General features: G+C 43.6%; 1 protein-coding gene across 1 annotated transcript in view; it reads right to left on the bottom strand.

Moving 5' to 3' along the window:
* Positions 1 to 14,227, bottom strand: part of LOC144499987 (dachshund homolog 1-like) — a 370,810-nt gene that overhangs the window by 56,671 nt on the left and 299,912 nt on the right. The gene's annotated exons all lie outside the window — the stretch shown is intronic.

Below are 14,227 nucleotides of genomic sequence, written 5' to 3' on the forward strand. Positions count from 1 at the left end.
GCTGATGGCAGCAGGCCAACACTATTTCACGCTCTGAGCATCGACTGGCAAATCTGCCCATCGCCAGGAAGAAGTCCTGCCTTGAAGAGCTGCCAGCCAATGTGATTGGCTGCCCAGTCATTCCAGGAACAGCGCTGCACTGGCTAAGAGTGGGGAGCGTAAAATTCTGACCCTCGATCTCTCATCTTTGGAACACTGCCCATCTATGTCACTACCTTTCCTTATCACAGCTCAGATATTAACCCATAATTTCACCAAGGGTTCATTCACCAACAAACTCCTCAGAGGGTTCCAGTCTCCATGGACCCAAACTTCTTCGGAACCTCACATGCATCTTTTGTGCGTTTGGTTCATCCCACATCGATGGATTGATTGAGAACCTCACCCTGATTTCCACCTCCAACTATCTACCTGAGTAAACTCCATCAACCCTACACCTCTGCATAGTCCTTCTGCTCCTCAACCATAGAATTTCTGCTTTTCTTCCAGTATGCCTACTTCAGCATCATTAACTGTTTGTTCCTACCTAAGATAAGAACATCTCTCTAGAAAGCAGAATGGGTTTGCTAAAATCCTGTCAATGTTACTGTATGGATGTGAAAGTTTGAATGTAAGCAAGACAATGGAAAATAAATTGAAGGCAACAGAGATGTGGATTTTGGGAAATTTGATGAGGATTCATTGGACAACACACACATTTAATGAGCAAATTGCAAGGAAAGCAGGCACACAAGAATTCTTACAAGCTTTCGTCAAGAGACAACTGCAATTCCTTGGGCAGACACTGAAGGGAGAGAGACTAGAACATCTGGGAAAATTAAGATAATCGAGCAAAATGGAGACAGAGGAGGAAATACATCTACAGCTTAAGATGCAGGACAGCTACAAAATTTGAGAAAAACACCAAGATTGTTGATGTTTATCAAAGACAGTGAAAGTTGGAGAGCCGTGTTCGCCAACATTGCAAAACATGGCATATAAGAAGAATACATAAAGCTTCAACTCTTTGGAAATCTCTTTGAGAATATCTTTATCACCTTATTCCCAGGCATTACAGCTTTCAGTCAAGTAGGACACAAGGTTTGAAATTCCCTCCATAAACCTCTCTACCACCTTTTAATACCTCACCCACCTTAAATCCCAATTCTTTATTCAAGATATTAATCATTGCTCTTGATATTACCTTCTTTAGCTCAGTGATATTTCACTCAATTACATCACGATGAAGCCCCTTCATTGTCCCCACTTACATGAAAATGCACTGAATGAATGTAATTTTTTTGTTACCCTGTTTTCTCCTGCTGTGCATCAATCTTTATTTTCTATGTTGCCCAGCACTCTGATATATTTAAATTGTAAGAGCTCTGATTGTAAGGTACTTTATGGCTCTTGTGTGATCGCATTGTCAATTAAAAGCTGAGTGAATCAATGAGGCAATGGCACCAACACATCAATAGCAAATATGCTCCTGTTAAAATTGAGTATTTGAGGCCAAAGCAACAAGACTTGTAGAAAGAACAAAGAAAAGTAAAGCCCAGGAACAGGTCCTTCAGCCCTCCAAGGCCGTGCCAGTCATGATGCCCTAACTAAACTAAAAAAAACTTCTGCCCTTACTCAATCTGTATCCCTCTATCCCCCCCCTCTATTCATGTACCCATCCAGATGCCTCTTAAATGTTGCTAATGTGCCGTCTTCCGCCATCTCCTCTGGCAGCGCATTCCAGGCACCTACCACTCTCTGCGTGAAAAACTTCCCCCGCACATCTCCCTTAAACTTCCCCCCTCTCACCTTGAACCTGTGCCCCCTTGTTATTGAGCTTTCCACCCTGGGAAAAAGCCTTTGCCTATCCACCCTGTCTATGCCCCTCACAATTTTGTAGACCTCTATCAGGTCTCCCCTCAGGCTCCATCTTTCCAGTGCAAACAATCCTAGTTTATTCAACCTCTCCTCACGAGTAATATTTTTGAGGGGTTGAAATTATTTTGCGCCGTGGCGTGTGACCTGATCTGTGCCACTTTGGAATGGCCTTTCCTGTTCTTCAGAATGTCTCCCACTTACCAGCCTGACTCTCCCACGCGTAGCTTCTTTTGTTTGCTTCCTCCCTCTTGCTGCCTTTGCCCCAAAGCCTCACCCACAGCGGGAATTCAGGAGTAAAAGGGGTGAGTGGGAGAGTTGGAAAGGAAAGTGACAAGTGAGAGAGATTAAGCAAGAGGGAGAGAGGTGACCCAATGGAGAGGTGCTGAGTTGTTGTAAATAGAAAGATTTAGGTCCACAAATCGGGGATCAACATTTATATAAGATATTGCCTCTTTCTGCACTTTGGGAATTGTATGATTGCTCAAGAATATACAATAACTTGCATTTATACTGTCTGGAAATTTGTTTTAACTTTTTGTGTTTGTTCTATCACAGTCACATTCTCAAATACTGAAAAACAAGCTTGTGGGGGTGTGACTGATTCAATTTAAGAGACAGAAAGATTGCAAAGGTCAAACATCAATAAGAAAGCTATGAAGGCAAGTGGTTTGATGCACAGAGGGATCCAGGAGAACATAAATAAAGATTTACATGAGGCAAAGAAAGGATGCTTCGAAGTTGGTGGTTGTATTTCACTGGGGAACATATACAATTTGAAGATTGTAAATAGATGAGGCAAATATAGCACTGGTTTATCTTTAAAATATAGTAGCTATGAAGTAAAGAAGAGGTTGATCAATTTTGGGGAAAAGGAACTTTTCGTGGGTTGTACGAGACAATAGAAGGTAAGATCAAAGGGAGAAAACAGATTTAAGAAAGCACTGAACACTGTGTGATGGCTGATGGTAAGATCTCAAAGAATATAGAATGTGCATGGTGAGCCCTATGAGAACTAATTTTTTGTCACTCTCAGAGAACCCGAGAGCATCAGGGCATTTTGTGGTAAAATCACTCGAAATTTAGGATCAGAAATTTTATTAGGACTGTTGCCATCAAAAGGGGGTTTTAGCTCCGAGTTACTTTAAAACCAAGATCTTTTTGGAAATGTTTCAAAAGTACTGTTTGCTGTATAAAGATATTCTTGTGTTCAAGGGTAATTTTGAAATTTATCTTAGTAAATGCTTAATATAAAATCATCACAATTAGTCTGAGATTTTCTCCTCAACTTCAGTAAACCTCCTCATAATACACAAATTGCAAAACCATTCTGATAGCTGTTTTAAGTTTCCCTTTGGGATTTGGGCAGCTTGCCATCTGCCATATTATGACAATATAGTATCGCTCATGTAAAGAAAAATTGCCAAGAAGAGGCAAAAAGGGGAACAGAAGAATGAGGCAAAAAGTAAATAAAGGATGGAGACCATTGTTGGAGTCATTGAAAGGCAGAGTCAAAGATCAGCTTTTAGAGAGTGAGAGAGAAATAGTGAGAAAGAGAGAAGAAAGAAAGTAACAAGGCAATATAATTTTATAACAGAATTCCAAAGGGCAGAGACATAGAAAGAATGGTCTCTAATGATGGAATGGATGGGGTGGGAGATGGACAATAATTCAGAATCAGACGAATGAATTTTCTTGTGTCAAAATACTGAAATGAGAAAAAAAACTATCCATTTAGAACGGAATTAATAAATAATTCAAAGAGTGACTTTAAGTATTTGTTTTGTCTTCCTTTCCCTCAATCTGTTGTGTGACATGCAAGATGCTTGGCAATGGAAAATATTCTGTTAGGATTTCTGCTTAAAAGTACAATTTTCTGCCAAACTCAGTTCGAATTAGAAGATCTGCTCTGGGAGCTTCATTGCCATGTTACCATGCTGACGTATTGAAAAGTTTTCCAACAGGCAAATCTATCCATTTTCAGCCTTCTCTGATTGCTTCATGCAAGTACTGTGTAGTTAATGCAACTGATTCCCAGTGCCTGAAAATCATCTTCAAAATCCTCAAACTCCCTAAAATTCATTCACCGTCTTTCCTGAGAAAGTCTCACCAAAGGTAACTGGCTCACAAATTCCATTCTAAATTCAGTAGAGATTTCAGAACATACACATCACTCCTTCAGCATCATGCACTAGTGCCTCCTTTAAGGGGAGGTGATGATCTAGTGGTATTATCGCTCGATTATTAATCCAGAAACTCAGCTAATGTTTTGGGGACCCGGGTTCGAATCCCGCCACGGCAGATTCTCTAAAGGTAAACTTGCAGGTTGAGTCCGTAATTAAGAAAGCAAATGTAATGTTGTCATTTATCTCAAGAGGCTTGGAATACAAAAGCAGGGATGTACTTCTGAGGCTTTATAAAGCACTGGTTAGGCCCCATTTGGAGTACTGTGAGCAATTTTGGGCCCCACACCTCAGGAAGGACATACTGGCACTGGAGCGGGTCCAGCGGAGATTCACACGGATGATCCCAGGAATGGTAGGCCTGACATACGATGAACGTCTGAGGATCGTGGGATTATATTCATTGGAGTTTAGGAGGTTGAGGGGAGATCTAATAGAAACTTACAACATAATGAACGGCTTAGATAGGATGGACGTAGGGAAGTTGTTTCCATTAGCAGGGGAGACTAGGACGCGGGGGCACAGCCTTAGAATAAAAGGGAGTCACTTTAGAACAGAGATGAGGAGAAATTTCTTCAGCCAGAGAGTGGTAGGTCTGTGGAATTCATTGCCACAGAGGGCTGTGGAGGCCGAGACGTTGAGCGTCTTCAAGACAGAAATTGATAAATTCTTGATTTCTCGAGGAATTAAGGGCTATGGGGAGAGAGCTGGTAAATGGAGTTGAAATCAACCATGATTGAATGGTGGAGTGGACTCGATGGGCCGAATGGCCTTACTTCCGCTCCTATGTCTTATGGTCTTATGATGGAATTTAAATTCAATTCAAAAATATCTGGAATTATGAATCTACTGCTGACCATGAAACCATTGTCGGAAAAACCCATCTGGTTCACTGATGTCCCTTAGGGAAGGAAATCTGTAGTCTGTACCTGATCTGGCCTATCCGTGGCTGATGCTTAACTGCCCTCTGAATGGCCTAGCAAGCCACTCAGTTCAAGGGCAACTCGGGATGGGCAATAAATATAAGAATAAGAAAAACATTCCCAACTTCAACTGGCCTCCTAAAAACTGAATTTTTTGAATTTGCATAAACCAAATGGTTGTAAAAAAAATCAAGGCTTTTCCAATTTTGACTCCCCAAATCCAATAGTAATCCTTATGTTCATAGAATCATAAAGCACAAAAGAGGCCCTTCAACCCATCGAGTCTGCACCGACACATTAGAAACACCTGAACATCAACCTACTTCCATCTGCCAGCATTTGGCACAAGGATTAATAGCCTTGAATGTTATAGCATGCCAAGTGCCCATTCAGATACTTTTTAAAGGACGTGAGGCATCCCGCCTCTACCACCCTCCCAGGCGGCACATTCCAGACCGTCACCAACCTCTGGGTAAAAAAGCTTTCATGATGTGGAGATGCCGGCGTTGGACTGGGGTAAACACAGTAAGAAGTTTAACAACACCAGGTTAAAGTCCAACAGGTTTATTTGGTAGCAAAAGCCACACGAGCTTTCGGAGCACCGCTCCTTCATCGGGTGAGTGGAGAGTTGTGTTCACAAACAGGGCATATACAGACACAGACTCAATTACAAGATAATGGTTGGAACGCAAGTCTTTACAGCTAATTGATTAGCTGTAAAGACTTGCGTTCCAACCATTATCTTGTAATTGAGTCTGTGTCTGTATATGCCCTGTTTGTGAACACAACTCTCCACTCACCCGATGAAGGAGCGGTGCTCCGAAAGCTCGTGTGGCTTTTGCTACCAAATAAACCTGTTGGACTTTAACCTGGTGTTGTTAAACTTCTTACTGTAAAAAAGCTTTCCTCAGATAACCTCCTAAACCTCCTGCCCCTCACCTTAAATCTATGTCCCCAAGTGACTGACTCTTCAACTATGGGGGAACAGCTGCTCCTTATCCATTCTGTCCATGTCCTTCATAATCTTGTATACCTCGATCAGGTCGCCTCTCAGTCTTCTCTGCTCCAATGAAAACAACCCAAGCCTATTTAGCCTCTCTTCATAACTTAAATGTTCCATCCCAGGCAACATCCTGGTGACTCTGCTTTGCACCCCCTCCAGACCAAGCGTTAATAAAATATTACACTTAATCTATCAGCCCTGTTAGGTAAATAGTGTGGGATGTATTGGGAATTCAATGAGAGCTAAGCAAATGTTCCCTTTAAATGAACTTTCCCATTAACTGGACGGCTATTAATTAACTTCTGTCTTTAACCTTGAAATGATAAAGGGTTATATATCCTTGCCAAGGTAGGGACAAGGCTTTGCTGTAACCCTTGTGTCTCTATTAAAAGCTGCCGGCTGGACAAATTGCCAGAGCAGATACTGTGTGGATGGTAAATAATTTCAAGCAGTGACCAAAGTCAGAGGGTATCGTGTCCAAAGTGAAGCCAGGGTTACAGGTGCGCTCCTGAGAGGGAGACCGGGCAGATGGTTTCCTGGAAGACTATCTAGAGAACGGAGCTGGTGCACTGACCAGAATCCGCTGCAGCCAATTCTGTTGTTATATTTTCCATCATTCTACTGGGGTTGGGTGAGGGAGACCCCAGAAGCAGAGGAGACCCTGTGTACCACCCCTTGAAATAAATTCTTCACCCGAGCACTCCATGAACAAATTCAATGGCCGAAACTTTATTGTCCCGCCCACCTCAGAAATCGGAGCGGGCAAGGGGGTGAACCATGGAAAGGTTCGCTAACCTCCGGATGGATTTTATGGTCTTGAGACGAGCGAAGGCGTAAAATCCCACCCAATGTTACTAATATTACCCACTTTGACCGTTTCCACATTTGAATGTCATGGTTAACTTGAAATGATTATCATTATTGATTCATTACAACTGGCCCCGATTACAACAAGATTGGGAGTGAAGGTCTGTGGAGTGTCTCTCTCTCCCACTCACTCTCCTTAAACAGTGGGCATAATTTTCTAGCCCTGCTATGGCAGGAGTGGGATCGTAAGGTGCGGTGAGCCATTCAAGTGTCCATTGCCTTCAGTTACAATGTAACTGCCCAATGTTTCTTTCTATAGGATGGGAATAGAGGAATATGGATCCGGAAGGGTCAGGGGTTTTAGTTCAATTGGGCAGCATGGTCGGTGCAGTCTTGGAGGGCCGAAGGGCCTGTTCCTGTGCTGTAATTTTCTTTGTTCTTTTGAGGTTTTGCATGCCTCACTGGCCAAAGGTGGAACAAACGAGTGGAAGGAACCCACCAGAATTATACTCCTTGCCTACGTGCTGTTTTAGCTCCTCTTTTGAGCAATAAGGAATTACTGCGGGAATGCATCAGCAGATTGGATTGCACCATCGCCAACCTAGGGCTCTCTATTTCTAGAACTCACTGAAAATTGCAGAGGTGAAGACGACTGAAGTCTTGTGAGCAGATAGACCCTCACTAACCACTTGAACTTTTGTACAGTGTCGTGTTCTCTCTGCGGACATTACCTGGAGGGAACATCAATGAATTGCGATGCGAAGGCTAAAATGGAGTGGGGGAGAACGTGCGCCCCAAAACTGGAAAATCCCACCCGAGGTCAACAGACCTTACCATGGTCCACCCCTCGCCCGCTATGATTCCCTTGGTGGGCAGAATGGGAAAATTCACCCCAATGTTGATAAAGGTTCACCTCTATTCCCTCGCAGCTCAGAGTATCTGCTACCAGTGCTGTGGGTCACTATCCCAAAGGCATGGAGACTCCTCAAGCCTTCTTTTATCACAATTTTCTCCACCATTTTTTTCCCCTTTCTCCTTCTGGGATTGTAATCTCTCCATTAGGCCGAGGCTCAAGGAGCCATCGTCACTTTACTCCAGTGGTTAGTCAGTGATGAGCCTTAACTGTAAATGATGGCAGACTATCTGACCATGCGGGACATGACAACATGGACTTGCTGGCATGGAGGGGAAGATGTAGAACAAGAGGCTGAAAGCTTCCTCAAGACACCGTGAGAAGAAACCAGAGGGTGAATTCACTTCAGATACTTCTTGTGCATCTCCAAGAGTTTTAAAGCAGCTTTGGTGGATCTTCCAACATTCCAGCTCACAGGCATTAACACTGGTCACCTGTCCCTTCAAATAAATATTGTTTTGCACTTTGCCTGATATCAGGAAACCCTACTTCCTGTAAGGACTCCATTCCATTCTCCCAGTTTCACTGACTCTATTGCATCTATTCTGATGATGCAACTTTCCACACTAACACTTCCATACATCTTCTCTTTTTCCTCAACCGAGGATTCCAGCCTCACCACAGTTCACAGGGCCCTCGACCGTTTCTAACCAACTTCCTCCTCTTCTGCTCTCACCCTTGAGCAGCATGGTGGCACAGTGGTTAGCACTGCTGCCTCACAGTGCCAGGGACCCGGGTTCGATTCCCGGCTTGGATCACTGTCTGTGCGGAGTTTGCACGTTCTCCCTCGTGTCCGCGTGGGTTTGCTTCGGTTTCTTCCCACAGTCCGAAAGATGTGCTCGGTTAGGTGCATTGGCCATGCTAAGTTCTGATGTGGAGATGCCGGCGTTGGACTAGGGTTGGCACAGTAAGAAGTCTCACAACACCAGGTTAAAGTCCAACAGGTTTATTTGGAATCACAAGCTTTCGGAGTGCTGTTCCTTTACCAGGTGAGTGAAGCGGAGTGCGGCGACGAGGAAATTTTCACAATAACTTCATTGCAGTGTGAATGTAAGCCAACTTGTGATGCTAATAAATAAACTGTTAAACTTTTAAAAACTTCCCCCTCCCTCCCCCTCACCTTCCAGCCCAGCAGCATTTTGCATTCGACAGATCCACCACCAGCGTTTCTGCCACCAACAAATACATCTTCCCCTCTCGTCCCCTTTCAGCATTCTGAAGGGATCTGTCCCTCTGCAACACCATCCTCCATTCCTTAATCATCACTAATATCATAGAATAATAGAATCCCCACAGTGCAGAAGGACGCCACTTGGCCTATCAAGTCTGCACCCACAACAATCCCACCCAGGCCCCATCCCCATAACTCCACACATTTACCCCGCTAATCCCTCTAACCTACACATCCCAGGACACTAAGCATGGCCAATCAACCTAATCCGCACATCTTTGGTCTGTGGGAGGAAACCGGAGCACCCAGAGGAAACCCACGCAGACACGGGGAGAATGTGCAAACTCCGCACAGACAGTGATCCAAGCCGGGAATCAAACCCAGGTCCTTGGAGCTGTGAGGCAGCAGTGCGAAACACTGTGCCACCGTGCCACCCATACCCTTCACGTGGCATTTTTCAATGCAAATACAGGAGATGCAATACTTCCCTTTTTTTATCTCTTGTCTCCTTACTGTCCATGGCCCCAAACACTCCTTCCAGGTAAAAACTTCTTTCAATTTAGTGCACAGCATTAGTTGCTCACAATACAGTATATGCCATATTGGGGAGACCAACACAGACTGCATGACCACTTCCATGACCTCTTCCATGAACACTTCCATTCAGTCTGCAATCACAACCCCAAGCTCCCGCTGCCTGCCAATATGATTTTCCACATTCCGACCTCTCCATTCTTAGCTTACCGCAGTGTTCCAATGTAGTTCCGTGTTAGTTCAAGGAACAGTATCTCATCATTCGATTGGAATGACACAGCCTTTCCAGATTCAATATTAAGTTCAACAATTTCAGACGGTAACCTCTGCTCCCATTAAGTTTCCTTCTCTTCTGATGTCTCTGTGTCTCTCCTGAATTTCTTGGATGAAGCTAGTCATTTTTCTGCCACCATATTTCCTCTGGACGTATCCTTTGATTGTTTATTTATCCTATGACTGCTCCCTACGCCCAACCAACTCTTTCGTCATTTTATGCCTCCATTTTTCAGACCTATCAAAAACCTTCCCTTTTTTCCCACTCTTCCCCCATTTGATTCACTTAAAATCTTGACACAGGTGCACATGAGAAATATACATTTTTTCAATGGTTCAGTGGTGGTTATTTATACAAAGGTGTCAATTGTGTTTATGGCTTCTGTTATTGATATTTTAAAGGTTTGGTTGATTGAAACATTTATAGGGCTGTAATGACGGCAGATTTTTAAAAAAATGTTGAATTGTTTTTTTTCCCTTCAAGCGGTTCCGCACATGCTATTGGGTTCACTGGATCTATAGAGTGTATGCTGGGTAAATAATCATGGAAGTGTCATGAGTTTGCAATGGGAATGTATTGGACAATGGGCATAGGGTGGAAGGGAAGGAATGAGGGCTAAGAGGGCCTAATATTTCATCAAACAATGGAATGGAGTACCAGAGAACCAAGTCAGGCCTTTTAAACAGACCAGCTCAGCACTCAAACCCCTGGTGGCCTTGTCTCTTCTGAGTCTTGGGACATCGGCCTGACTTCATCTTGCACCCAAACCAAACACCTCCCCGCACAGAATGAAAATCACACCATTCAAGGAAACTTTTCCATCGGAATTTCCCGACTCAAGCTACCTGACTTGGGAGCAGAAATCCAGCCCATATATAATTCTGCCATTGTAGTATCCAGATCTATGCAGTGGTCATTAGAAGGGCAAAATGCTGGGTCATGCAATTGGTCATGATTTTAAAACATCAATTATTGAGTTTCTGACTTGGAACAACAATGTCCTCCTATATCCTATGGGGAGACAGATGAGCTAGTGGTATTGTCGCTAGACTGTTAATCCAGAAACTCAGCTAATGTTCTGGGGACCCAGGTTCGAATCCCGCCACAGCAGATGGCAGAATTTGAATTCAATAAAAAAAATCTGGAATTAAGAGTCTACTGATGACCATGAAACCATTGTCGATTGTCGGAAAAAAACCCATCTGGTTCACTAATGTCCTTGAGGGAAAGAAATCTGCTGTTCTTACCCGATCTAGCCTAAAATTGACTCCAGAATTGCAGCAATGTGGTTGACTCTCAACTGCTGTCCAAGGGCAACTGGGGATGGGCAATAAATGCTGGCCAGCCAACGATGCCTATATCCCCCGAATGAATAAAATAAATCAATGAGGTGAGGGAGTGGGGGAAATCAGTCTGTGGGCACTGACCCGGACTAAAAAGTGCTTGTCCGAGAACGATTGCTGAGTACTGGATTGGGCTGCTCTGAGATGCTGCTTTAAAAGTTTATTTATTAGTCACAAGTAAGGCTTACATTAACACTGCAATGAAGTTACTGTGAAATTCCCCTAATCGCCACACTCCGGCGCCTGTACGGGTCAATGTACTTAACCATCTTGTGATAAAACAGGGGGCAAATACTCACTCCAAATGAAAGAGGGCCACTTGCATGACATGAGTCACTGTCTAAGTCAGAGGAATGGGACAAGTCAACAAGTGGCCAATGTATCTGCATCCCAGAAAACGGGAGCAACTCGTTTGCAAAACGTTATCAAAGATTGTGTGTTCAACAAGACAAAAACACTGTGTTATATTCGTTCGGTGGGGAGGGGGGGAAGATCACGGAAATGAAACCACTGTTCATTGCAGGATCCGTAAGAGAATTATCAATATTTCAATCAACACAATAAAACTGTCCTTTAAGACAAATGCGGGCAATTGGGACTTGCTTCGGGGTTTCAAAAAAAGGGCGGCGTGGACAAGTTGGGCCGAAGGGCCTGGTTCCATGCTGTAAACCTCTATGACTCTATGATATGGCTCGAGTCTGTATGGAGACAAATGATATATGGATGGCAAAATAAATAGCCTATTTATTCTGCATTATACTGAGGACTTTCAGCAGCAGCAAGATGCAAGCTATAAAATACGTCCCTCACAGTTGCCTTTCTCTGATCCCTTTTCCCTTTTAGGCTGCGTTGTTTTTTTGTTGATAGCTATCCCCACCCTCCCCGCCCCCTTCAACAGCCTTTTATCCGCTAATATGTGAAACAATTGTAATGTAAAGCATGTGAGTGTAGAGTCTTCGCCACCGGGCCCTCATAAATCTTCCCCGTTCCCTGTGAACAACACCAAATATTTGCAGCTGACGGACATTTGGTCTGTCTTAAATTAACATTTCTCAGCAGTCAGAAGTCATTAAGCTCTGCCAGTGATTTGAAACCATTTTTCCATTTCAAAAGCTGCAGAGGCTGGCTGTGAAATTTGGTTTGGATGGGCCTGAGGGAGAAGGTGTGTGGGAGAAAACCGTTAAAATGGATTTTGTAAGCACTAATGAAAAATCGCAGAAAGGGCCAAGAATCACGTTCGGCAGATTTGTTATTTAGACACTGTTGACTTGCAACTGCACATATGTAAATAATCAAAGGATTATTTTTGCTTGATACTTTCTAAAGCAGGTGTTGAATTACACAGCCCGCATTTTGCCTCTTTTAAACGGTTAATTTATCTTACTTCCTATGTTTTCAAGCTGATTTGCGCTGGTGTTAAATCTGGCCCACATCCGTCCTGCATAAGCTTCCCCAGGCCGCTCCCCCCCACCCCCCCCCGCCCCACCACCCCCCTCCTCTTACACTGCTAGCAACCTTAACATTGAAAACTACAGGGAGTTTTTCTGCTGTTATTGTTGTGCCTTCAATCCACTTAAGACCATTACAATTATCATCATTCATTTCCCTGCTTTGGGTGGTTTGCGCTTCACAAAGAGCGGGGATAGATACAAGTGAATGACAGTTAAGCATTCCCTGTACTTGAATGGCAATTCACTCTCAATTCATCACATTCACTTCTTAAAGAGCTACAGTAACTCCGACACAAAAAAATCCCAAACAGGCGAAAAACAACAAATTCCGCCGACTGCAACATGTCTGGAGTGAAGGGAGAGCCTGAGGAAACTTACTTTCCTTAAATCGTAATCTTTAACAGAAGTAGCTGTTACTTTGTCTTTATTTTATCGTGTTAGCCCATTCGTATCCTGTGGGGCCTTTGGCCTCCTACCTTCACAGAGTATATAGATGGATAGGCATACTGGTGAACACAATGGATAATATATGAAGCAGGAAGCAATTTGCCATATAACTGAGGTTTTTTTCTCCCCCCCATCTTTACAAGTCAGACTCAAGCAAGCAATCACACAGTTCCTTTTGAAAATATGGTCTTGACAATTGCAGACATTCTGAAGAGTTTACCATTATGAAAACTCATAAATAAATGCAAGTCATTTATTTTGCCTTTTATATAATTTCTTAAAAACTCATCAACAGATTTCTCTCCTTTGACATGCTTTTCACGGCACGGTGGCACAGTGGTTAGCACTGCTGCCTCACAGCCCGAGGGATCCAAGTTCGATTCCCGGCTTGGTCACTGGCTGTGCGGAGTCTGCATGTTCTCCCTATGTCTGCGTGGGTTTGCTCTGGGTGCTCCAGCTTCCTCCCACAGTCTGAAAAGGGCGGCATGGTGGCACAGTGGTTAGCACTGCTGCCTCACAGTGCCAGGAACCCTAGTTCAATTTTGGCCTTGAATAACTGTCTGTGTGGTGTTTGTACATTCTCCTCGTGTCTGCGTGAGTTTCCTTTGGGTGCTCCGGTTTCCTCCCACATTCCAAAAGTTGTGCGGGTTAGGTGGATTGGCCATGCTAAACTGACCCTAGTGTCAGGGGATTAGCAGGGTAAATGTGTGGGGTTGCGGGAGTGGGGCCTGGTTGGGATTGTGGTTTGTACAGACTCGATGGGCCAAGTGACCTCTTTCTGTACTTTAGGGATTCTATGCTTCTATGGTTCCATGAGACGCACTGGTTAGGTACATTGGCCATGCTAAATTCTCCCTCAGTGCACGCGAACAGAAGCCGGAGTGTGGCGACTAGGGGATTTTCACAGTAACTTCATTGCAGTGTTAACGTAAACCTACTTGAGACACTAATACATTTTTAAAAACTTAACTTAGGAGGCAACAGAATCTTGAGATGGTTTTAATAATACCTGGGGAAAGGAAACAATGGGGAATTGTCAAAAGTTTCCCTGGTTTGACTGGAATGAAATATGTTTTTGAGTGTAATAGGAATTCCTCTCTCTATCATTCTCTCTCAATAACCTATCACAACCCTTGCCTCCATTATGAGCATTGCACTCACCCAAATGAAGATTTTAGAAAAATTCTTACATTTATATAGCACCTTTCACAACCTTAAAGACATCCCAAAGTGGTTCACAGCCAGCGAAGAACTAACATAAATAAACGTCACCTATAGAAAAGTAAATAGGCAAATGTGGTCCTCTCTTGTTATTGTGCTGACA

Source organism: Mustelus asterias, chromosome 10 (genome assembly GCF_964213995.1).
Source record: "Mustelus asterias chromosome 10, sMusAst1.hap1.1, whole genome shotgun sequence".
In the NCBI taxonomy this organism is placed as follows: Eukaryota; Metazoa; Chordata; class Chondrichthyes; order Carcharhiniformes; family Triakidae; genus Mustelus; species Mustelus asterias.